This window comes from Balaenoptera acutorostrata, chromosome 5, assembly GCF_949987535.1.
Source record: "Balaenoptera acutorostrata chromosome 5, mBalAcu1.1, whole genome shotgun sequence".
Lineage (NCBI taxonomy): Eukaryota > Metazoa > Chordata > Mammalia > Artiodactyla > Balaenopteridae > Balaenoptera > Balaenoptera acutorostrata.
This window is the reverse complement of record NC_080068.1, coordinates 58,446,046-58,472,624: the sequence shown is the minus strand read 5'-3', so window position 1 is coordinate 58,472,624 and position 26,579 is coordinate 58,446,046.

The window sequence follows — 26,579 nt, the reverse complement described above, 5'->3', positions numbered from 1 at the left end:
TTAGGTCATCTAGCAAGGTGACTTAGCACAGTTTCTTTTTTAATGTAAAAATCTGAATGATACAGGAAAAGCCATGTGTTACTCACTGTCTTCCATTAAACTTTCACATATGGAAATACGTATCAGCAAACATAAAATTTAACAACTCTTTCTACAAAGAAAATGCACGATTTTTCACAGGAAAAACATATCAAATGTAAACAATAAAGAAAACTTCAGCAGCACTCAAGATATAGAAAGTGAACAGATATTTTGATCTCTTATTTATTGGCCTGTAGAGTTATATATACATCACCACACACACACACTATATATATATATATATAGTGTATATATATATACATATATGTGTATATATATATATATATATATATATATATATATATATAGTTTTAAGTGTACCCAGGATGTGTTTTAATCAGATATAGTAAGACATGCAGATATAGAAATGACTATCATGAAATAAAAAGTTTTCACTCACAGTTTCCTAGAAATAGGAGGCACTGCATGCTACTCAAGGTCACAAATAGAAGGAGCAGGGTGGGCAGGAGTCAGAGGGAGTGAGAGGAAAACATGGGCAAGGGCCTTTATCATGGTTTCTGTTGGGAGGACTGGATGAAGCAGGGAAAACGGTCTAAAAAGATTGGCTACGTTGAATAATTTTAGTGGGCTCCAGGGTATATGGTCTGTCCCTACCTGACCCTATGATTAGGGCAGGGGAATTGTGATTCAGAGTGTAAAAACCCAATAAAGGAGGTGGTTGGGGGTGTGAGCTCTGGATTGGTTGGCTTACATATAGGCACCCTCCCAGGTGAGTTGTTTACCATTCTAGGAATTGGTTAGTCCTAGAGGAGGCAGTCCCTCCAGGCTCAGCAAAACCCCAAAATGTCAAAGCATCAAAAAAAAAAAAAAAAAGAAAGAAAAAAGTTAATACATACAGAAACACGAACATATGCAATTTTTTTTTGTACTCTTCTTTTCTGGACCACATGGAACATATTTTTACAACTCCACCATTATGTTAATGCATAGACTGTTCTCAAGAAATATTTTCATTTTGTATTATTTATTCAAACCAATGCAAAAAACCTATGCAAGCTGTTTACACAATCTACATTCCCCCCAGAAATCATTCCAAACAAGAAGCTATTCTCCTCATTAATAGCTAATATACATACACTTGTTGCCCTTTGGCTTATTTTGTTGATTTATTTTATAATCAATCGCAGCCCACAAAATAACTTACTTGACAAGTCAATAGTTATATAAGTTTTTTCCTTCACTACTCATGTCTCACAAACTCTCCATACTCTTAACACAAGAGCAGACACATTTATTTTGCTTCTTTTAAACTCCAAAGTATATTTCATTATTTCAGTTACTCATCTGTTTTCAATTCCTTAAGAGTTTCACCATATAAACAAGTCAATATTTCACCAATTCTTTTTATTAAAAAACAATATTATCATTGGGATTTAGCAACTATAAATCCTAACTATTTGTGCTCTTATATGGAATGGTACAGAGTGCAAAGCATATGGTTTTTAGGTTGGGATGCTAGAATATATGTCAAATCCATCTTGGGGCATTTGATATCATAGGCATCTTAAAATCATTAACATTAAAAGTGCAATATTATCAATACATTTCTGTATGTAGAGGATATCAGTGAAAATGGTATAGTAAAAGCCTCCAAAAATTCTCTTCTCCATAAAAGCAAAGAGAACATTTGTGAAAATCATCAGAATAAACATTTTCAGAACTCTGAAAATTATTCTAAGCCTTGCAGCAATCTGGAGAGCATTAATGCAACATAAACAGCTGAATCTCAGCAAAAAACATGAATTTTATGGCACTATAACTTGCTCTATTCCCATCCCCCAGCAGCTTCTCAATAGCCTTGAAAACAAACATACCAAAATCAAGGTAAAGATCAACAGCTCTGCAGTAACTGGAGAAGGCAAAATGAAGGAGGAGCTCCCCAACAGCCCTATTCTTAGAGAATTGTCATTATTTGACTTGTCTGTCTTGTTTCCTTGGAAGATTCCACTTGCAAGAGTCTCTTTATTTGACCTGACACTGAGCTCATCCAATATGAATAGTCTTTGGCCCCAAGTTGTCAAAAACAAATAGAGGCAATTGTTTAACTTCACAGCTGCCAAGTAATAGTTGGGCAAACAATATTTAAACCAAAAAGCGTAAAAGGAAAAATTGGAGAATGAGATAAACTCTGATACATACCTGGGAATCTAGAAAGCTACACACATGGGTAGGGCAATGCACATGTCATGAGCTTTACTGAGCTCCCCTCTGGCTGACCTTGAGGCTCTATATATTGAAAGAAATAAAGACTAAGGCACCAGTTTCAACTGCCTGGCTGAGTGTTGAAGGTATGCCTTAAACTCAGAAACTCTCCCAGAAGACTGAGAGACTTATTGGTTCCAGGTGTTTATGGAAATCTCTTTTCAATCATTAGTGAACCATTAAAATATTGGTTTAATAGTTTAAATAACTGAAGAGAGATTTAAGTGGTTACATATGAAAAAGAATACAGACTTTGTAGAATTGGTTCATAAAAGTCTCTAAAAAAATACAATAAAAAGAAACCCTGCAGAGGAGAAATAATCAGATTTTCAAAGTTGATACATTATATTATTCATTGTGTTCAGTTTTCAAAACAAATATTATAAGACAGGCAAAGAAACAAGAATGTATGGGAAAGTAAGGAAGGGAATCAGTAAAATGTCCTGAGTAAGCCAACATGTTGAACTCACTAGACAAAGAATTCCAATCAGAATTTCAATATTTGAAATTAGTTAAAAGAACTAAAGGAAATGATGAATGAAAAATAATGGAAGGTATGAGAATAATGTTTCACCAAACACACACTATCAGTAAAGATACATAAATTACAAAAAAGAACCAAATATAATTGTGCAGTTGAAAATTACCATATATGAGATGAAAAATTCATTATGTGGCTCTACAGAAGATTTGAGCAAGCAGAATTAAGAATATGCAAATTTAAAAATAGGTCAATTCACTGCAGAAATACAAAGGATCATGAGAGATTACTACAAGCAACTATATGCCAATAAAATGGACAACCTGGAAGAAATGGACAAATTCTTAGAAAAGCACAACATTCTGAGATGAGACTGAACCAGGAAGAAATAGAAAATATAAACAGACCAATCACAAGCACTGAAATTGAAACTGTGATTAAAAATCTTCCAGCAAACAAAAGCCCAGGACCAGATGGCTTCACAGGCAAATTCTATCAAACATTTAGAGAAGAGCTAACACCTATCCTTCTCAAACTCTTCCAAAATATAGCAGAGGAAGGAACACTCCCAAACTCATTCCACAAGGCCACCATCACCTTTATACCAAAACCAGACAAAGATGTCACAAAGAAAGAAAAGTACAGGCCAATATCACTGATGAACATAGATGCAAAAATCCTCAACAAAACACTAGCAAACAGAATCCAATGGCACATTAAAAGGATCATACACCATGAACAAGTGGGATTTATCCCAGGAATGCAAGGATTCTTCAATATATGCAAATCAATCAGTGTGATACACCATATTAACAAACTGAAGGATAAAAAGCATATGATCATCTCAATAGATAAAGAAAAAGCTTTTGACAAAATTCAACACCGATTTATGATAAAACCCTCCAGAAAGTAGGCATACAGGGAAATTACTTCAACAATAAAGGCCATATATGACAAACCCACAGCCAACACTGTTCTCAATGGTGAAAAACAGAAACCTTTTCCACTAAGATCAGGAACAAGACAAGGTTGCCCAATCTCACCACTATTATTCAACACAGTTTTGGAAGTTTTAGCCATGGAAATCAGAGAAGAAAAAGAAATAAAAGGAATCCAAATCGGAAAAGAAGCAGTGAAGCTGTCACTGTTTGCAGATGACAAGATACTATACATAGAGAATCCTAAAGATGCTACCAGGTAGTAAACTACTAGAGCTAATCAACAAATTTGGTAAAATAGTGATATACAAAACTAATGCACAGAAATCTCTTGCATTCCTACACACTAATGATGAAAAATTTAAAATAGAAATTAAGGAAACACTCCCATTTACCACTGCAACAAAAACAATAAAATATCTAGGAATAAACCTACCTAAGGAGACAAAAGACCTCTATGCAGAAAACTATAAAACACTGATGAAAGAAATTAAAGATGATACAAACAGAAGGAGAGACATACCATATTCTTGGATTGGAAGACTCAACATTGTTAAAATGACTATACTACCCAAAGCAATCTACAGATTTAATGCAATCCCTATCAAGCTACCAATGAAATTTGTCACAGAACTAGAACAAAAAATTTCACAATTTGTATGGAAACACAAAAGACCCCGAATAGCCAAAGCAATCTTGAGAAGAAAAACAGAGCTGGAGGAAACAGGTTCCCTAACTTCAGACTATACTACAAAGCTACAGTAATCAAGACAGTATGGTACTGGCACAAAAACAGAAATATAGATCAATAGAACAAGATAGAAAGCTCAGAGATAAACCCATGCACATATGGTCACCTTATTTTTGATAAAGGAGACAAGAATATACAGTGCAGAAAAGACAGCCTCTTCAATAAATGGTGCTTGGAAAACTGAACAGCTACATGTAAAACAATGAAATTGGAACACTCCCTAACACCATACACAAAAATATACTCAAAATGGATTAAAGACCTAAATGCAAGGCCAGACATTATAAAACTCTTCGAGGAAAACATAGGCAGAACATTCTATGACATAAATCACAGCAAGATCCTTTTTGACCCACCTCCTAGAGAAATGGAAATAAAAACAAAAATAAACAAATGGGAACTAATGAAACTTAAAAGCTTTTGCACAGCAAAAGAAACCATAAACAAGATGAAAAGACAACCCTCAGAATGGGAGAAAAGATTTGCAAATGAAGCAACTGACAAAGGATTAATCCCCCAAATTTACAAGCACCTCATGCAGCTCAATATCAAAAAAAAAAAAAACAACCCAATCCAAAACTGGGCAGAAAACCTAAATAGACATTTCTCCAAAGAAGATATACAGATTGCCAACAAACATGAAAGAATGCTCAACATCATTAATCATTAGAGAAATGCAAATCAAAACTACAATGAGGTATCACCTCACACCAGTCTGAATGGCCATCATCAAAAAATCTCAAAGAATAAATGCTGGAGAGGGTGTGGAGAAAAGGGAACACTCTTGCACTGTTGGTGGGAATGTAAATTGATACAGCCACTATGGAGAACAGTATGGAGGTTCCTTAAAAACTAAAAGTCGAACTACCATATGACCCAGCAATCCCACTACTGGGCATATACCCTGAAAAAACCATAATTCAAAAAGAGTTATGTACCACATTGTTCATTGCAGCTCTATTTACAATGGCCAGGACATGGAAGCAACCTAAATGTCCATTGACAGATGAATGGATAAAGAAGATGTGGCACATATATACAATGGAATATTACTCAGCCATAAAAAGAAACGAAATTGAGTTATCTGTAGTGAGATGGATGGACATAGATTTTGTCATACAGAGTGAAGTAAGTCAGAAAGAGAAAAACAAATACTGTATGCTAACACATATACAGGGAATCTAAAAAAACAAAACAAAAGGTCATTAAGAACCTAGGGGCAGGATGTGAATAAAGACATAGACCTACTAGAGAATGGACTTGAGGACACTGGGAGGGGAAGGGTAAGCTGGGACAAAGTGAGAGAGCGGCATGGACATATATACACTACCAAATATGAAATCGATAGCTAGTGGGAAGCAGCTGCATAGCACAGGGAGATCAGCTCAGTGCTTTGTGACCAGCTAGAGGGGTGGGATAGGGAGGGTGGGAGGGAGGGAGATGCAAGAGGAAAGAGATATGGGGATATATGTATATGTATAACTGATTCATTTTGTTGTAAACCAGAAACTAACACACCATTGTAAAGCAATTATATTCCAATAAAGATGTTAAAAATAAATAAATAAAATAAAATAAAAAATAGGTCAGTTGACACTACATAATGATAAAGGGATCACCCCAAGAAGCAGATATAACAATTGTAAATATTTAAGAACCCTACATAGGAGCACCTCAATACTTAAGGCAACAGTTAACAGCCATAAAATGGGAAATCAACAGTACCACAATAATAATGGGGGACTTTAACACTCCACTTACACCAATGGATAGATCATTCAGAAAGAAAATTAAGAAGGAAACACAAACCTTAAATGACACATTAGACCAGATAGACTTACTTGAGAGTTCTAGGACATTCCATCTGAAAGCAGCAGAATACACTTTCTTCTCAAGTGCAAATGGAACATTCTCCAGGATAGATCACATCCTGGTTCACAGATCAAACCTTGGTAAGCTTAAGAAAACTGAAATCCTATCGAGCATCTTTTCTGACCACAATGCTATGAGATAAGAAATTAATTACAGGAAAAAAACCTGTAAAATACATAAACACATGGAGGCTAAAAAATATGCTACTAAATAACCAAGTGACCACTGAAGAAATCAAAGAGGAAACCAAAAATTACCTAGAAACAAATGATAACAAAAACACAATGACCCAAAGACTATGTGCTCTAGCAAAAGCAGTTCTAAGAGGGAAGTTTATAGCAATACGATCCTATCTCAAGAAACAAGAAAAATCTCAAATAAACAATGTAACCCTACACAAAAATCAACTAGAGAAAGAAGAACAAACAAAACCCAAAGTTAGCAGAAGGAAAGAAATTATAAAAATCAGAGCAGAAATAAATGAAATAGAAAAGAAGAAAACAATAGCAAAGACCAATAAAACTAAAAACTGGTTCTTGAGAAGATAAACAAAACGGATAAACCTTTAACCAGACTCATCAAGAAAAAAAAGGAAGAGGACTCAAATCAATAAAATTAGAAATGAAAAAGGAGAAGTTATAACTGACACTGCAGAAATGCAAAGGATCATAAGAGACTACTGCAAGCAACTATATGCCAACAAAATGGACAACCTGGAGGAAATGGACAAATTCTTAGAAAAGTAAAACCTTCTAAGACTGAACCAGGAAGAAATAGAAAATATGAACAGACCAATCACAAGCAATGAACTTGAAACTGTGACCAAAAATCTTCTAACAAACAGAAGTCCAGGGCCAGATGGTTTCACAGGTGTATTTTATCAACATTTAGAGAAGAGCTAACACCTATCCTTCTCAAACTCTTCCAAAAAATTGCAGAGGGAGGAACATTCTCAAGCTCATTCTCTGAGGCCACCATCACCCTGATACCAAAACCAGAAAAAGATATCCCCCTAAAAAAAGAAAATTGCAGGCCAATATAACTGATGAAAATAGAGGCAAAAATCATCAGCAAAATACTAGCAAACAGAATCCAACAACACATTAGAAGGATCATACACCATGATTAAGTGAGATTTATCCCAGGGTTGCAAGGATTTGTCAATATGCCCAAATCAATTGGTGTGATACACCACATTAACAAATTGAAGAGTAAAAACCATACGATCATCTCAATAGATGCAGAAAACACTTTTGACAAAATTCAACACCATTTATGATAAAACCTCTCCAGAAAGTGGGCATAGAGTGAAATTACCTCAACAAAATAAAAGCCAAATATGACAAACTCACTGCAAGCATCATTCTCAATGGTGAAAAACTGAAAGCATTTCCTCTAAGATCACGAACAAGACAAGGATATCCACTCTCACCACTATCATTCAACATAGTTTTGGAAGTCCGAGCCACGGCAATCAGATAATAAAAAGAAATGAAAGGAATCCAAATTGGAAAAGAAGAAGTAAAACTGTCAATGTTTGCAGATGACATGATACTATGAATAGAAAATCCTAAAGATGCCACCAGAAAACTACTAGAGCTAATCAATGAATTTAGTAAAGTTGCAGGATACAAAATTAATACACAGAAATCTCTTGCATTCTGATACACTAAAAGGAAAGATCTGAAAGAGAAATTAAGGAAACAATCCCATTTACCATTGCAACAAAAAGAATAAAATACTTGGAATAAATCTACCTAAGGAGGCAAAAGAACTGTACTCAGAAAACTATAAGATACTGATGAAAGAAATCAAAGACAACATGAACAGATGGAGAGATATACCATGTTCTTGGATTGGAAGGATCAATATTGTGAAAATGACTCTACTACCCAAAGCAATCTACAGATTCCATGCAATCCCTGTCAAATTACCAATGGCATTTTTCACAGAACTAGAACAAAAAATTTACAATTTGTATGGAAACACAGAAGACCCAGAATAGCCAAAGCAATCTTGAGAAAGAAAAACAGAGTTGGAGGAATCAGGCTCCTTGACTTCAGATTATAGTACGAAGCTACAGTAATCAAGACAATATGGTACTGGCACAAATACAAAAATATAGATCAATAGAACAGGATAGAAAGCCCAGAGATAAACCCATTCACCTATGGTCACCTAATCTATGACAAAGGAGGCAAGAATATACAATGGGGAAAAGACAATCTCTTCAACAAGTGATGCTGGGAAAACCGGACAGCTACATGTAAAAGAATGAAATTAGAACACTCCCTAACACCATACACAAAAATAAACTCCAAATAGAGTAAAGACCTAAATGTAAGACCAGACACTATAAAATTCTTAGAAGAAAACATAGGCAGAACATACTTTGACATAAACCACAGCAAGATCTTTTTTGACCCACCAACTCTTAGAGTGATGAATATAAAAACAAAAATAAACAAATGGGACCTAATTAAACTTAAAAGCTTTTGCACAACAAAGGAAACCATAAACAAACCAAAAACAACCTTCAGAATGAGAGGAAATATTTGCAAACAAAGCAACTGACAAGGGATTAATCTCCAAAATATACAAGCAGCTCATGCAGCTCAATATTAAAAAAACAAACAACCCAATCAAAAAACGGGCAGAAGACCTAAATAGACATTTCTCCAAAGAAGACATACATATGCCCAAGAGGTACATGAAAAGATGCTCAACATCACTAATTATTAGAGAAATGCAAATCAAAACTATAATGAGTAAGGTATCACCTCACACCAATCAGAATGGCCATCATCAAAAAATCCACAAACAGTAAATGGTGGAGATGGTGTGGAGAAAAGGGCACCTTCTTACACTGTTGGTGGGAATGTAAATTGATACAGCCACTATGAAGAACAATATGGAGGTTCCTTAAAAACTAAAAATAGAGCTACCATATGACCTAGCAATCCCACTCCTGGGCATATACCCAGAAAAAACCCATAATTCCAAAAGACACATGCACCCAAATATTCATTGCAGAACTATTTACAATAGCCAGGGCATGGAAGCAACCTAAATGTCCATCAAGAGAGGAATGGATAAAGAAGATGTGGTACATATATCCAATGGAATATACTCAACCATAAAAAGGAACGAAACTGGGTCATTTGTAGAGCTGTGGATGGACCTAGAGTGTCATACAGAGTGAAGTAAATCAGAAAGAGCATAACAAATATTGTATATTAACTCAGATATGTGGAATCTAGAAAAATGGTATAGATCATCTTATTTGTTGCAATTCAGAAATAAAGACACAAAAGTAGAGAACAAATGTTTGGATACCAAGGTGGAAAGGAGGGGTGGGAGGAATTGGGAGATTGGGATTGACATATATACACTCTTGATACTATGTATAAAATAGATAAGTAATGAGAACATACTGCATAGCACAGCAAACTCTACTTAATGCACTGTGGTGACCTAAATGGGAAGGAGATCAAATAAAGAGTGGATATACATATACATATATGTGTATGTATAGCTGATTCATCTTACTGTACAAAAGAAACTAACACAACATTGGAAAGCAAATATACTCCATTAAAAATTAATTAAACTAATTAAAAAAATAAAAATAGGTCAATTGAGATTATTCAGTCTGAGAAACAGAAAGTAATAAGAATGAAAATAAATGAACAGACTCTCAGAGAAATGTGGGTAAGCATTATGTGTACCAACAAATGCATAATCAGGAAAGGGGTGAGAAAAAATGGCTGAAAAAATACTTGTGCAAATGATGGCCAAAAATTTGACAGATATTTTGAAAAATACTGATATGCCCATCCAAGGAGTTCAACGGAATCCAAGCAGGATACACACAAAGAGATTCACACCTAGACACACCATAATCAAACTGTTGAAAGCCAGTGCCAAAGACAGAATCTTGAAAGCAATTAGAAAGAAGTAACTCTTCATGTATAAAGGAGCCTCAACAAGATTAATAGCTGATTTCTCAACAGAAAACATGAAGGTCATGATAAAGTGGGTTGATATATTCAAAGTGTTGGAAAGAAAAAGACTGACAAAAAAGAATTCAATATCCATCAGAATTATCCTTCAAAATTAAAGGAGAAATTATGACATTCCAAGATTTAAAAAAATGAAATAAAACTGAGAGAATTGTCACTAGCAAACCTGTACTACAAGAAATGGTAAAGAGAATCCCTCAGGACAAATGTATGGACACCAAGGGGGGAAAGTGGCGGCGGGGGGTAGTGGTGGTGGTGGGATGAATTGGGAGATTGGGATTGACATATATACACTAATATGTATAAAATAGATAACTAATAAGAACCTGTTGCATAAAAAAATAAATAAAATAAAATTCAAAAAAAAAATACAAATCAAAGTTTATAAACTAAAATAAAAAGATAAAATGAAAGGATACCCAACGGTAAACTCATATGAATTTATATAAAAAAATAAAGAGCACCAGTTTTGATAACTACTTAAACATAAAATACAGGGTAAATATATTTTTGGGTGTGGATTTTTTCTCCTACCAGATTTAAAAGACATCTGGATAAAGCAGCAAATATTAGTCTATGTTGTTGGGCATACAATGTATAAAGATGTAATTGTATGACTACAAAAGCACCAAGAACAGAGAATGGAATATTGCTACATAGAGGCAAAATTTTTGTACACTATAGAGATAATTTGATATTAATCCAAACCCTAGATTATTATAAATGAAGATGTTAATTGTAATCCTTAGAGCAATCACAATGAAAGTAACTAAATATATAAAACATGTATGTATATATGAATATACAAATGACAATGGTTAAAATGCTACATTAGAGAATATTTAACACAAAAGAAGGCAATGAAAGAGGAAGAGAGGAAAAAATAAGACTTAGGACATAGAAATCAAATGGCAAAATGACCAGAAATACAAATTTATGCTGATTAATGTATAGGTTAAAAGGTCAGAGAACTTAGAAGAAATATAATTAGATAATTGGTAACAAGGAGATCTGGAGAAAAGATATGTGGATAGACCTCTTCAAACAGCCAGAGACTACGAAGATGTTTTTGTCCCATTTGAATGCTCCCCAGAGAGCAGCCTCCACAGAGGAAGACTGTAATCATCAGATGGACAAGAATAAAGGACAAAAATTCAAAAGTAAAAGGACAAATAACCCAATTTTTAAAATGATCAAAGGAATGAACAGACATTTCTTCAGAGAAAATAACAGATGGCTAATAAGCACAGGAAAATGTACGCAACATCATTAATCATTAAGGAAACACAAATCATAACCTTAGGAGACACTACTTCACAGCACTATATTGGATATAATAAAAAGGCAGACAATAGCAAGTGCTGGCAAGAATAATGAGAGAGTGGAATCCTCATATATTGCTGGTGAGGCTGTAAAATAATGCAGCCACTTTAGAAAATATTTTGGTAGTTCCTTAAAGTTAATCACAGAAGTATCATATGACCCAGAAATTCTGTCTCATGGAACTAAAAAAACGTGTTCACATAAGAACGTACACACAAATGTTCATGAAATCATTATTCATAATAGTTAAAAAGTAGAAACAGCTCAAATGTCCATCAGCTATTGAATGGATAAAGAAAATACAGTATTTATACAATGGAAACATTTTGTATAATAGCCATAAAGTCAAATTTATACAAACTACCTCATTTATTTCTGTATAAAAATCTAGCTATTTCTCTTGAGTTAATGGTTATATATAAGAACTCAACATAATTTTTTCTTACTAAAATTACAGGCCTTCATAGACAGATAGATTATATAATAAGTGTACTTGTATTTATACACATAATTCTGCTTTATTTATCAGTGAATATGCTTTTATGTTAGATTATTAAGCAAGATATGGATTTTTTTTTCATTTTTAATTGATTGGTTTGAATAATATACTGAGCAAAATCATTATGGAAAGATTTGGTGTTCATTTAATTAATGTATAGAATTTAAAAATAAAATACTACTCCAAGGTTTTTAATTAAAACTTCCTCCATGTCAATCTTATTTCCCAACACTGTTAATTGTTTCCTTAGGTATCTACCACCAAATTCTTTATTTTTATACTACTTCTTGATACCTAATGTTAGGATTATTTAATGACTTTCATTTATAAACAATAAAGTTTTAGGTTTAATTTTTTCACACCCATGCTCATGCATACTTTATTCATATCCTCAAATATCATTATACATCACATTTTGTTTAATATTTGTTTTACATCATTATGATTATGTTATTATTTTTCATAGATGAACCCTGTACTAAACTATGATATTTCTTCCATTCTTGAATAATTGTTTTTGTAGCTAATAATTGCCTTGTTTTCATTTGCTTAGATTTCTTAGTACTCAAGTTTCCCCAAACAAAATTATAAATCTCTTCTAATATGGTTAACCACATCAGGGAATCTATTATTCTATTTTTTATCTTGGAGATATCCTTCTAGGAGTCCTCTGTCCCTCAGCTCTTACACATACTGATTACTTTATAGGCCTGCTAGAAATCTGCCAGCTTCGCAACGGACATCCTCAGACATTCCTTCAGCATCATTCTGGAAAATTCTTTAACTATCCTCCTGTATTTGATCCCTATTTCTGTTTAATTTATATCTTTGTATCTAAGAGTGCATGAGAGACAAATATTTTGAGATCTTCCAGCTCTGAAAATATTTATATTCTACCTTACTTCTATTTGTTAATTTATCAGGCTTTATTAGCTTGTTAGGGCTGACTTAACAAAGTACCAAAGTTGAGTGGCTTAAACAAGAAAAATTTATTGTTTCATAGTTTTGAAGGACAAAAGTCCAATAACAGGTATTGGCTGGGTTGCTTCCCTCTGAGGTCTATGAGAAAGAATTCTTTCCATGTCTCTCCCCTACTTCTGGTGGTCATTGGCAATGTTTGGTGTGGCTTGCCTTGTAGAAGCATCATCCTGAACTCTACCTTTATCTTCATGCAGTGTTCTCCCTGTGTTTGTGTTTGTGTATAAATTTCCCTCTTTTATAAAGACATCAGTCATATTAGGTTAGATGCCTACCCTTCTCCAGTTAGAACTTCATCTCAATTTAACTAGTTGCATCCTAAATAGTACTTTTTTACAAATAAAGTATTGGGAGTTAGGACCTCAACATCTGAATTTTGAGGTGACCCAATTCAACCTAAAACACAGACCATGCAATTTTTGTTTGTAAATAATTTTACTTCAGATAATTGAAGGCATCTTTTTATCATATCCTATATTTTAATATTGTTGTTGAAAAGTTTAATGATATTTTGGTTCCTGAGAACTTGTGTATGTACAATGTTTTTTCCTCTCCTTTCTCTTTTCTGATTTTTCTTTTTTTCCTGGGGTTCTGAAATTCTCCAGTGGCATGTGCTGATGTAAGTGTTCATTATTCTGTGAATGAAGTCTCTAAATTAGCCCATTCAATCTGTGTATCAATGTTCAATCACAGAAGCAGAACGAGTAGGAGAGGGATATGTGCATATATACACACATATACATATGTATATACATACATATGCATATAAAGAGATCTATTCAACTGAGGAACCTAAGTCAAAAATCCACTGGGAAGCTAGTCACAAAAGGAAGATCATAAACTGTCATCCATGGGAGAAATTTCTTCTCTCCTTTGCTGCTTAGGTCAGTGCCACTTAACTTATCCAAGATAATCTCTCTTAAAGTTATCTGACTAAGGGCTTTACTTACGTTTCTAGATTACTCCTTGAATAACTGGGACTAAATGGAGCCTAGACAAGCTGAACATCAAAAAGTCTATCACAATCTGTAAACAGAACTCTCTTGGTTTTGAGGAATTGTGTGAAATATTTATTCTGCAAAGTTCTTTTCAATATTTCTTTATTCTATTTCCTTTTGGAACATTATGAGACAGCTTTTTGGAACACTTGGTTTGATCTCTACATTTTATAAATTTTATTTTCCATCTTTTGACTTTTGGTTCTATTTTCTACACTAGCCTTTCAATTTATCTTTTACTCTCTTAGCAATTTTTTTTTTAAAAAGTCTATCTTGTCCTTACTGCACAATATTTTAATTACTTGTTCTCTAAATTTTCCTGTCATAGTTCCTCAGGTGCACTAACTTGTCTAATCACTCTAAGGTTATTCTCTCTATATATCATATATCAATATTAATAAATGCATATGAGATATGTGTAGGAATATTCATATATATTCACATAATATATATAATTATATTCTTCTACTTGTGTGGTCTCTTTTTCCACTAATTTTTTTTAACATAAGCTTTGGTTCTCTGACTTCTACATTGGAGGCTTTTCTTAATCTCAGGATGCTTAAATTTTTGCTGATATTTAAGGAGATACACAAAATAGATTAAGATATTTATGTTTGTATGTACCAAAAGTGTCTACTATTTAATCTCCATCACACCTAAGAGCTAGGGATCCTACCATTTCACTGGCAACCACCCGTCCCCATGGTGTCTTTATTTCTAGAGTTTTTTCCTTAGGCCAGTCAATTTTCCTAAGAAAAGAATTCTTCAATCTTCTTCCTGGAAGGATATCAGCCTGGCTAACAATATGCTTTAAGTCTAGTGGGCAAGGAAACCAGGAGGTCTCCCTGTTCACTATGTAGACTTCCATTTTATCTCTGTATTCATTATAGTGCTTTACTTCTGACCTCTTATATCCCTGACCAGGTTTCTAATTTCTCTGTTTCAAGCTTTTTAGAAATAACTCCCTATATTCTACCAGAGTACAGATGGAGGAATTAACTCTTGATGTGGGGAGGGAAAAAGGACAGTAGTGTCTAACTTCTTATTGTGACGATATTTAACCAATTCACTTTTGTCAAGTTTATCCCTTCAGTCTCACTTTAAGAAGTATTATACTTGTTGACTGCAATTGCTAGATCTTCCTAAGACTCTGTGATTTGAATTCTTATAAGATTCCCACCACTTCCAAACTGACACTCTTAGATTTCAGCTTTTCTACTTTGGTAAGTAAAGTACTGATAATCTTTTGCTTCCTTCCTAAAAAATGTTATTGATATTACTGATATACTTCTTTTTGTATTCTCCTTGACCCTACATGTTTAAATATTTTTTCTTAATTATATTGTTTTGTGGGTCTTTAAGAGCTGTTAGAAACAAACTCTTGTGTTCAATTCTCCAAATTTAAACAGACAAGGCATTTATTTGGGTTGTATTTTCTAATCCAATTTCATGAGATTTGTATTTTAGCCAGATATTTATTTTCCTAATTGTGCTGCATGTGCCATTAGCACATGACATGAAATCATCTGCTGACAGGGACTGCATGAGCTGTTTACCATCTCTGCTGACTCTGTGTTCCCAGCTGATATGGTTAAAGAACAGTTCTAGGGCTGCAGCAGAACATTTCTGAGGTAGTGTACAGCATTGTCTAACTCTTTTGCAGATATTGATGTAACATGGGTCGTTGAATGGTGTAATTTCCACTGTACAGTTGCTATTGATCTCTTCCAGTGAGTCAATATGTGCTTGGTTTATTCTGAAGTCATTTAGACAATTGAGGATGCCCACAGATTTCACAAATTCTGTCCTTTGGTCTACTAATAATGTGCAAAAGAACAATGTTTAATATTCTATACTCTCTTTAACTGTCAAGACTAGGTAGTGGAATTCTCTGGTTAGAATCATAAATCAAAATTAAGATTGAATGCCATGTGGTCTTCCCTATTGCTGCTACTCATGCAACTGCAGAGCGGCTATTAGGAATGAGGCTCTGAAGCAAGACTACAAATGTTACAATTCTGACTCTGTCCCCTACAGCATGCGGTATTGGTACTGGGCAAGTATCCTCATCTCTCTGGCTTCAATTTCTTCATCTGTAGAATGCAAATAGTAATAATAGTAATGATAATAATAATACCTTCTTCCTGTTGTTAAAATAAATGATCATATGTTGATTAAATTATGCTCTTGTGACATGGTAAATCTCATTACTATTACCATTAAATGGGAAAAGAGTTCAAAAGCTGATAGGCAGCTGTAGAAAATTTCAAGATTGACTGTTATGTGGAAGGACAGCCATATTTCTCTCTCCTCTGCTCTGGTCTTGTCAAGCCTTTCAAATTTCTAAACATTTACTCCAATAATATTGGAAATTCTTCACATAATATGGAGGGGACTGTTTTCAGATAGATTGTTGAAAGGCAGTCAATGTTTTTTGTTCCTTTGGGAGCAGAGAAGACAGGAGAGCGGGAGAAGAAAGAGTAGTGACTTCTAATAGCAACTCCATTCTTTGTTATATCGTAGTCCCTTTAAAGCGCACATGCAAAACTGAACAATATGATACACAGCCCGAAGTGTTGCCCGCCGGTACACGTCAGGCCGCCCTGTCAGCCCCCAGAGTTTGTCTGTATTCTGCAGGCCGGGCCTGGGTCAGCCTCACTCACCTCTGGGTCCCCTGACCCAGGACTCAGGCCGCTGGAAAGTTCTGGTCCTCGCCCCTGTTTTCAGATGAGCAGTGAGGAGGCGCCGTCCTCCCGGGATGGGATGTCTGAGGTCGGCAGGTGAAGAAATCGCTCCGGGCGCAGTGAGGGTCAGGGCAGCGCTCACCCAGCCCGCCTTGTCGGGCGCTTGGGGCTGTCCGGCCCTCTCAGGCCGGCACCTCGCCGGCCTGCGGAACCTGCGAGGGGCCGTGGGGAGGACTGCGAAGAAGCGGTGAGCACAGGAGTGCCTGCTGGCCAGCGTGCAGGTGGGCCAGCGGGTGCACGGGCAGGGTTTATGGTTCTAGGGCGCGCAGGTACTGGCTTCCCAGTGGAGCCTGGGCCCTCGACGCCCAGCTCCTCAGAGGGTAAGCGCTGCGCCTGCGCCCTGCGGCGGGGGCGGGGTCAGACATGGAGCTGGCTGCCCCGCCCCTGGGAAGGCGCCTCTTGGGCGGCTTCAGGCTTAGCCAGACGTTCAGACCTCCCCCCTGTGCCACGCCCAGGCTCCTGGTGTCCTGCGCACTGGGGGGGGGGGGGGGGGTCGGAGAAGTTGGGAAAGCAGAATCTTAATTGTTTGGGAAAGTTGGGGGGTAAAAGAAAGGAAGATATAGTCACTCAGATTGTTATGGAGAAAAATACTACTCTGCACCCCCACCCCAGGCAAATAGTTTTGTAGAATGACCAGGATCAGAGAGCTGATAGCAAAGAGGCAAATTACCCACAAAATTACCCGCAGTTACTCAGCATCTGTTCATGTTACTTCTTTTAATCACATCACTTTTTTCTCTTCATATTCAAGATGGCATGCAGTAACGGCATCATTTTTCCATTTAAAACAATGCAAGGATCACTTGTATAAGACACTGTCTCCTTCCAAAGAGGCTAAACACGAAGTTCATCAATTTCCATATTCAGCTCTGATTGATGTTAATTCCCCTTTGACTTCCATCTGAGTATTTTTTAACCCCAATGTGTAAAGATAAACAACACCAACATTTACTCTATGAAAATAAAAAATAGCGGAAGGGAGTGGGAGGAATAATTGGTCGATGTATGCTTATGTGACTTACAGTTCCCATTTCTGAAACTAACATGAAGTCATAATTGCTATTTGTTGCTTTGATCTTCTATTTTCTATTCATGATGCTTTTACCTTCAGTCAGTAGTTCAGCTGCTGGGGGTTATTTACCCGTTGGGGTGACAAAAGTTTTACTGCTGAAGTCTCTGTATCCTTAGTTACCTTTGCATGGCAGTACAGGCTTGTAAAAATGACTACAAGCTGAATTTTTTTAAATTTAAATATAATGTTTTAAAAATTAATTTTAGAAATATTATAAAAAATTAAATGAAAAAATATAAAGGTCACAAAATAATCATAACTTTGCAAGCAGATATATCAGCTTGAAAAGTTTTAATTATCCTGTGACCTTTAAATTTTTGTCAGAACATTGTAAACTCTCTACTGTTGGTTAGAAAAGTACAGGCAACAGAAAAAGTAGTAAAACTAATATGTAATTAGTACAATGTAGTTTAAAACATTAGAAACATTGAAAATTAGAGTGTTTTATTTCTTTGTAAAATCTCACCAAGAATAGTTTGAAATTCTACTTAATGCTGTGTAATTTACAAGACAGAGTGAGCATCTTTGTAATACATGGGTGAATTGTCGTACTTCTTTTTGAATTTGTATCAGATCTCCAAATTTTGTCCTAGGCACTTTTAAAATTTTTTAAATTTTTATTGAAGTATAGTTGATCTACAATATTGTGTAAGTTTCAGGTGTACAGCAAAGTACATCCAGTCCTTGTTGTTATCTATTTTACATATGGTAGTGTGTATCTGTTAATCCCAAACTCTGAATATATCCCTCCCTTACTTTCCCCTTTGGTAATCATAAGTTTCTTTTCTATGTCTGTGAGTCTGTTTGTTTTCCAAATAAGTTCCTTTGTATTATTTTTTAAATTCCACATATAAGAGATATCACACAATACTTGTCTTTCGCTGTCTGACTTATGTCACTTAGTGTGATAATCTCTAGGTCCATCCATGTTGCTACAAATGACATTATTTCATTCTTTTTTATGGATGAGTAATATTTCATTATATTTATATATATGAGTAATATTTCATATATATATACATATATATATATGTATATATATATGCCACCTCTTATTTATCCATTCATTTGTTGATGGACACTTAGGTTGCTTCTATGTCTTGGCTATTATAAATAGTGCTGCTGTGAACACTGGGGTGCATATATCTTTTCAAATTGAAGTTTTCATCTTTTCCAGACATATGCCCAGGAGTAGGATTGCTGGATCATATGCTAACTCTATTTTTAGTTTTTAAGTAACCTCCATACTGTTTTCCATAGTGACTGTATCAATTTACATTCCCACCAACACTGTAAGGGAGTTCCCTTTTCTCCACACTTTCTCTAGCATTTATTATTTGTAGACTTTGATAATGTCCATTCTGACCAGTGTGAGGTGATACCTCCTTGTAGTTTTGATTTGCATTCCTCTAATAATTAGTGATGTTGAGCATCTTTTCATGTGCCTATTGGCCAACTGTATGTCTTCTTCAGAGGAATGTCTATTTAGGTCTTCTGTCTATTTTTTTGATCTTTTTTTTGAGTTGCATAAGCAGTTTGTATATTTTGGAAATTAAGCCCTTGCTGGTTGCATAGTTTGCAGATATTTTCTCCCAGTTCATAGGTCATCTTTTTGTTTTGTTTAAGGTTTCCTTTGCTGTGCAAAAGCTTATAAGTTTTATTAGGTCCCATTTGTTTATTTTTGCTTTTATTTCTTTAGCTTTGGGTGACTAAGAAAATATTGCTACGATTTATGTCAGAGAATGTTTTGCCTATGTTGTCTTTCAGGAGTTTTATCGTGTCATGTCTTATATTTAGGTTTTTAAGCCGTTTTGAGTTTATTTTTGTGTATGGTATGAGGGAGTGTTCTAACCTTATTGATTTGCATGTGGCTACCCAGCTTTCCCAACACTACTTACTGAAGAGACTGTCTTTTCTCCATTGTATATTTTTGCCTTTGTCAAAGATTACTTCACCATAAGTGTGTGGGTTTATTTCTGGGAATACTTTTTTCCCTCCCTTCTCTTTCAGTCTGTGTATGTCTTTAGATCTAAAGTGAGTCTCTTGTAGGGATCATATTTATGGGTCTTGGTTTTTGTATCCATTCAGTCACTCTATGTCTTTTGATTGGAGCATTTAGTCCATTTACATTTAAAATCATTATTGATAGGTATGTACTTAATGCCATTTTGTTCATTGTTTTCTGTTTGCTTTTTGTAGTTCTTTTTGTTTCTTTCTTCTTTGCCATCTTTCCTTGTAATTTTATGACTATCTTTATTGTTATATTTGTATTCTTTCTCTTTTTTGTGTGTGTGTATCTATTATAAGATTTTGGTTTGTGGTTACCATGAGGTTCACATATAACAACCTATATTTATATATGATTATTTTAAGCTGATGATCTTTTAAGTTTAACCATATTCTAACAACCCTGCATTTTCACTCCCCTACACACATTTGATGTTTTTGACATCATATTTTACATGTTTTTGTTTTGTGCATCCCTTAACTACTTATCATGCTTATAGATAATTTTACTCCTCTTGTCTTTTAACCTTCCTACTAGTTTTATAAGTGGTTGATCTACCACTTTCACTGTATATTTACTTATGCCAATGAGATTTTTCCTTTCATAATTTTCATAATTCTAGTTGTGGTCTTTTATTTTCCACTTAGAGAAATGCCTTTACATTTTCTTGTAAATATGGCATAGCCATGCTGAACTATTTGAGCTTTTGCTTCTCTGTAAAACTATTTATCTTTCTTTCAAATCTGAATGAAAACTTTGACAGGTAGAATATTCTTGGTTGTAGATTTCTTTCTTTCATCACTCTGGTTATACCATGACACTCCTTTCTGTCCTTCATAGTTTCTGCTGAAAAGTCACCTGATCTGATTGTCTTATGGGAATTCCTTTGTAAGTTCCTTTGTAACTAGTTGCTTTTCTCTTGCTGCCCTAAGATTTTCTTTTTATCGTTTATTTTTGCCATTTTAATTATAATTGGTACGGAACTTTTTGCCTTATGTTGTTTGCTACTCCCTGTGCTTCCTGGACCTGGATATATGTTTTCTTCCCCAGGTTAGGGAAGTGTTCAGCTATTATTACTTCAAATAAGTTCTCTGCCCCTTTCTTTCTTCTCCTCTGAAACCTCTGTAATGCAAATGTTTTTTATGTTTGATGTTGTCCCAGAGGTCTCTTAAACGATCTTCATTTTGTTTTGAATTCATTTTTCTGTTTTCTATTCAGCTTGGGTGATTTCCACTACTCTGTCTTCCAAATCACTGATATGTTTCTCTGTTTCATCTAATCTGCTGATTCCTTCTAGTGTTTTTTTTTTTCAATTTTAGATATTTTATTCTGCAACACTGTATATCTATAATATATCTCTTTATATTTCCTAACTCTGTTGAAATATTGAGCATTCATCCATTCTTCTCCAGTGTTCACTGGGCACCTTTATTATCATTAGCTTGAACTCTTATTTGAGTAGATTGCTTACCTCCACTTTGTTTAATTCTTTCTCTGAGGTTTTCTCTTGCTCCTTCGTTTGTAACACATTTCTCTGTCTCCACATTTTGCTTAATTTTCTGTTTATTTGTACATATTAGGTATGTCAGTTGCATTCCTTGGTCTTGGAGAAGTGGCCTTCTTTAGGAGATGTCTTGTAGAGCCCAGCAACATGCTCCCTTCTGGCCCCCAGAGCCATATGTTCTAGGGGTGCCCTCTGTGTGAGCTGTGTGTGCCCTTCTATTCTGATAGGGTGTGCTGTTGGCCAGGGCTGGTCTGTGGCCTTGTTGGTTGTGAGGACTTACTTTATGCAGTGGCTGCAGACCCACTGTGGGGCAGGTTAGGCTTCCCACAGTGTTGGCTGCATGGCTTGATGCTGTGTGGCTGTTGTGGAACTGCTAAAATGTGGAGCTCGGCCCCTGCATGACTGATTGTGTGGCACAGAGGATGCAGGGCTGCTGCTAGCCCTCTGGGGGGGTGGGGTTGTTTCCCTCTGTGGCTCAGATTTCTTCTTAAGTTGACTTTCCTATTCAATTCTTTTTACCTATTTTACTCTCTTCTTCCTTGAATTTCATCGATCATTTTATTTCTACTTTTTGGTGGCACTCAATATATTGTACAGTACTTTATAATTAAATTAATAAAAGTTATTAGCTATATGTTTGATAGAAAAAATATTTGAGCAGTATTCCTGGGTCTTAGACACCTAAGAAACTGCCAACAAACCTTCTAGACACCTGATATATATTTCTAGCACTGAATTAAATTCATTGATGATTACTTCCTGGGGTTTTTGCCCCAAATTGCTATGTATTTCCATTCTTTCCTGAATTTCACTGAGATGTGATTAAACCATGAAGAATATTATTGTCCCTTAGAATAAGACTGATATAAAACTAAACTTAAGTAATATTTTCCTTGAGGAAAATCTAGAACTCGCATTTCTACTTGGGCATTTAGTGTTTAAAGAGGAAAAAGAGGATGCACCAGGCTATCTGACTGCACAGCCACACTGGGGAAAGAACCTAAAATAATAGCCACACAAAGCATTACAGAAAACCATCTCATTGTAAAACAGCACCCAAGTCATCATGGGTGTTTCTATCATGATGTTTGATATAAAATCTTGTCTATAAGAAATCATACCTTTCACCAATTCTACAAACTGATCTATTATCTCTTTGACTATTGCTTTTGTTGTATTTTTATAACTATAACCTTTTAAACTTGCCAGTTAGTTTTAGGACTTCACATGTATGAAAGAGAAGTTCTTTGTGTATGTAGTCTTAATTTTTGTCCCAGTTTTGTATTCACAAAACACAGGGAGAAGAAAAATCATATATCACAAAATAAAAAGATACCCAAGGGGAGGAAAGAAATGTACTTCTGTACTTATCTTCTTCAGGATGGTAAGTCACTTTTAGGCTATACTTCCCATAATATGAGGGAATACAGTCTTGGGAGTGGAGATAGGTGAGATGGAAAATTTTCCTTCCTCTGAGACAGGGAAATATATTCTAAGCTAAACTGAGGAGGAGAGAACTTGTTATTCATAGCATAGTGTCATATGCCCTGTAAGCTTTCAACAATATAATTGATGATGATGATGATGATGTGACAGTCTTATGTGTACTTCTCTTTAGTCCTTGACATTATAGCATTCATTATTCTGCCTACATGTAACAGAGTAGACTACAAAGTCAGTCAATACAAACTGAAATTTCAGGAGATAAAAAGATGTCAGATTTCAAAATAATAATACCTTCTTTCTTCTGGATTTCTCCTTTATTCAAAACCACTTTCAGTGACAGCTTTTCTCTTTATTATTCCTTTACAGAAATCATCCCTGATTGCAATAAGTTCTGTCTCCAATTTTTGTGACAGGGATCTGAGAATTATGGCACTAGCATTTACCCTCTTGTTCACGTTAAACTGTTCCTTCTGTTCTTGGAATAATTCAGAAGATACGATATTTGAGCAATGCAGGCTTAAAGGACACAGGCAGTTTATGTTGATGTCAATGATAGTGACCTCTTGTTCTTGAAAGAAAGGCCTGAATCTTTAGACCATTGCTAAAGCTAGTGTGGACTCTGCTTTAAAGGCTAAAACCAAGATGACTCATAGGATGGAGATATTTGAAACCTCACATGCACCCTGAGCTTTTATTCCAGTCCTTTCATTTTATGTATTAGGAAACTAAGTCTACAAGAAATTCTAATTTACTCAAAGGCACAGATTTATTTAGTTGCTAAAATTCTTATTCTTCACATCATAATAAATTATTTAATACATCAGTTTTACAACATTCCTTTTTTTCAGCACAAATCAATGTTGGGTAAGTTGTTCAATACAGAACATATTATAAATTAGAGATTGATTTAAAAAGAGGTAGAAATATACGTTATCCATGTTGTTGCTGCCAACAGCCTAATTTGGCCAGTGATGAGTATCAACAACTCTTTTTCACACACCGACCCATAATTAAGCATTTGTCTCAATATTTTTCATGGACCTTTTCCAGGTAAATGAAACAATCAATAGATCACAGACCTTGGAAGATTGTTTCTCACTCTTGTCAATTTGCCTGCATACCCATTTTGAAAGATAAAGCAAATACTTGAGGAGGAGGAGCTTCAAGAAGACGGAAGAGTAAGACGCAGAGATCACCTTCCTCCCCACAAATACATCAGAAATACATCTACATGTGGAACAACTCCTACAGAACACCTACTGAACGCTGGCAGAAGACCTCACCTCCCAAAAGGCAAGAAACTCCCCCAAGTAACTGGGTAGGGCAAAAGAAAAAAGAAATAACAGAGACAAAAGAATAGGGATGGGACTGGCACCAGTGGGAGGGAGCTGTGAAGGAGGAAAGGTTTCCACACACTAGGAAGGCCCTTCGCGGGCGGAGACTGTGGGTGGCGGAGGGGGGAAGCTTCGGAGCCACGGAGGAGAGCGCAGCCACAGAGGTGTGGAGGGCAAAGCGGAGAGATTCCCGCACAGAGGAACGGTGCCGACCAGCACTCACCAGCCCGAGAGGCTTGTCTGCTCACCTGCCGGGGCGGGCGGGGGCTGGGAGCTGAGGCTTGGGCTTCAGAGGTCGGATCCCAGGGAGAGGACTGGGCTTGGCTGCGTGAACACAGCCTGAAGGGGGCTAGTGCGCCATAGCTAGCCGGGAGGGAGACCAGGAAAAAGTCTAGAACTGCCTAAGAGGCAAGAGACTTTTTCTTGCCTCTTTGTTTCCTGGTGCGCAAGGGGAGGGGATTAAGAGCGCTGCTTAAAGGAGCTCCAGAGACGGGCATGAGCTGTGGTTATCAGCACAGACCCCAGAGACGGGCATGAGACGCTAAGGCTGCTGCTGCAGCCACCAAGAAGCCGGTGTGCGAGCACAGGTCACTCTCCACACCGCCCCTCCCGGGAGCCTGTGCAGCCGGCCACTGCCAGGGTCCCGTGATCCAGGGACAACTTCCCCAGGAGAACGCACAGCGCGCCTCAGGCTGGTGCAACGTCCGTCACGCCGGCCTCTGCCGCCGCAGGCTCGCCCTACACTCCATACCCCACCTTTCCTCTGCCTGAGTGAGACAGAGCCCCTGAATCAGCTGCGCCTTTAACCCCGTCCTGTCTGAGCAAAGAACAGATGCCCTCAGGTGACGTAAACGAAGAGGCGGGTCCAAATCCAAAGCTGAACCGCAGGAGCTGTGCGAACAAGGAAGAGAAAGGGAAATTTCTCCCAGCAGCCTCAGGACAGCTGATTAAATCTCCACAATCAACTTGATGTACCCTGCAACAGTGGAATACCTGAATAGACAACGAATCATCCCAAATAGAGGAGGTGGACTTTGGGAGCAACAATATACATATATATTTTCCCTTTTCCTCTTTTTGTGAGTGTGTATGTGTATGATTTTGTGTGTGATTTTGTCTGTATAGCTTTGCTCTTACCATTTGTCCTAGGGTTCTGTCTGTCCATTTTTTTTTCCCTATTACTTTTCAACAAATTTTTCTTAATAATTATTTTTTATTTTTTATTTTAATAAATTTTCTTTTATTTTCATCTTTCTTTCTTTCTTTTTTTTCTCCCTTTTATTCTGAGCCGTGTGGATGACAGGCTCTTGGTGCTCCAGCCAGGCGTCAGGGCTGTGCCTGTGAGCTGGGAGAGCCAAGTTCAGGACACTGGTCCACAAGAGAACTCCCAGCTCCACGGAATATCAAACGGTGAAAATCTCCCAGAGATCTCCATCTCAACCCCAAGACCCAGCTCCACACAACGACCAGCAAGCTACAGTGCAGGACACCCTATGCCAAACAAATAGAAAGACAGGAACACAACTCCATCGATTAGCAGAGAGGCTGACTAAAATCATAATAATGTCACAGAAACCCCAAAACACACCACCAGACGTGGACCTGCCCACAAGAAAGACAAGATCCAGCCTCATCCAACAGAGCACAGGCACTAGTCCCCTCCACCAGGAAGCCTACACAACACACTGAACCAACTTTAGCCACTGGGGACAGACACCAAAAACAACGGGAACTACGAACCTGCAGCCTGCGAAAAGGAGACCCCAAACACAGTAAGCTAAGCAAAATGAGAAGACAGAGAAGCACACAGCAGATGAAGGAGAAAGGCAAAACCCCACCAGACCTAACAAATGAAGGGGAAATAGGCAGTCTACCTGAATAAGAATTCAGAATAATGATAGTAAAGATGATCAAAATCTTGGAACTAGAATGGAGAAAATACAAGAAACGTTTAAGAAGTACCTAGAAGAGCTAAAGAGCAAACAAACAGTGATGAACAACACAATAAATGAAATTAAAAATTCTCTAGAAGGGATCAATAGCAGAATAACTGAGGCAGAATAACGGATAAGTGACATGAAAGATAAAATAGTGGAAATAACTACTGCAGAGCAGAATAAAGAAAAAAGAATGAAAAGAATTGAGGACAGTCTCAGAGACCTCTGGGACAACATTAAACACACCAACATTCGAATTATAGGGGTCCTAGAAAAAGAAGAGAAAAGGAAAGGGACTGAGAAAATATTTGAAGAGATTATAGTTGAAAACTTCCCTAATATGGGAAAGGAAATAGTTAATCAAGTCC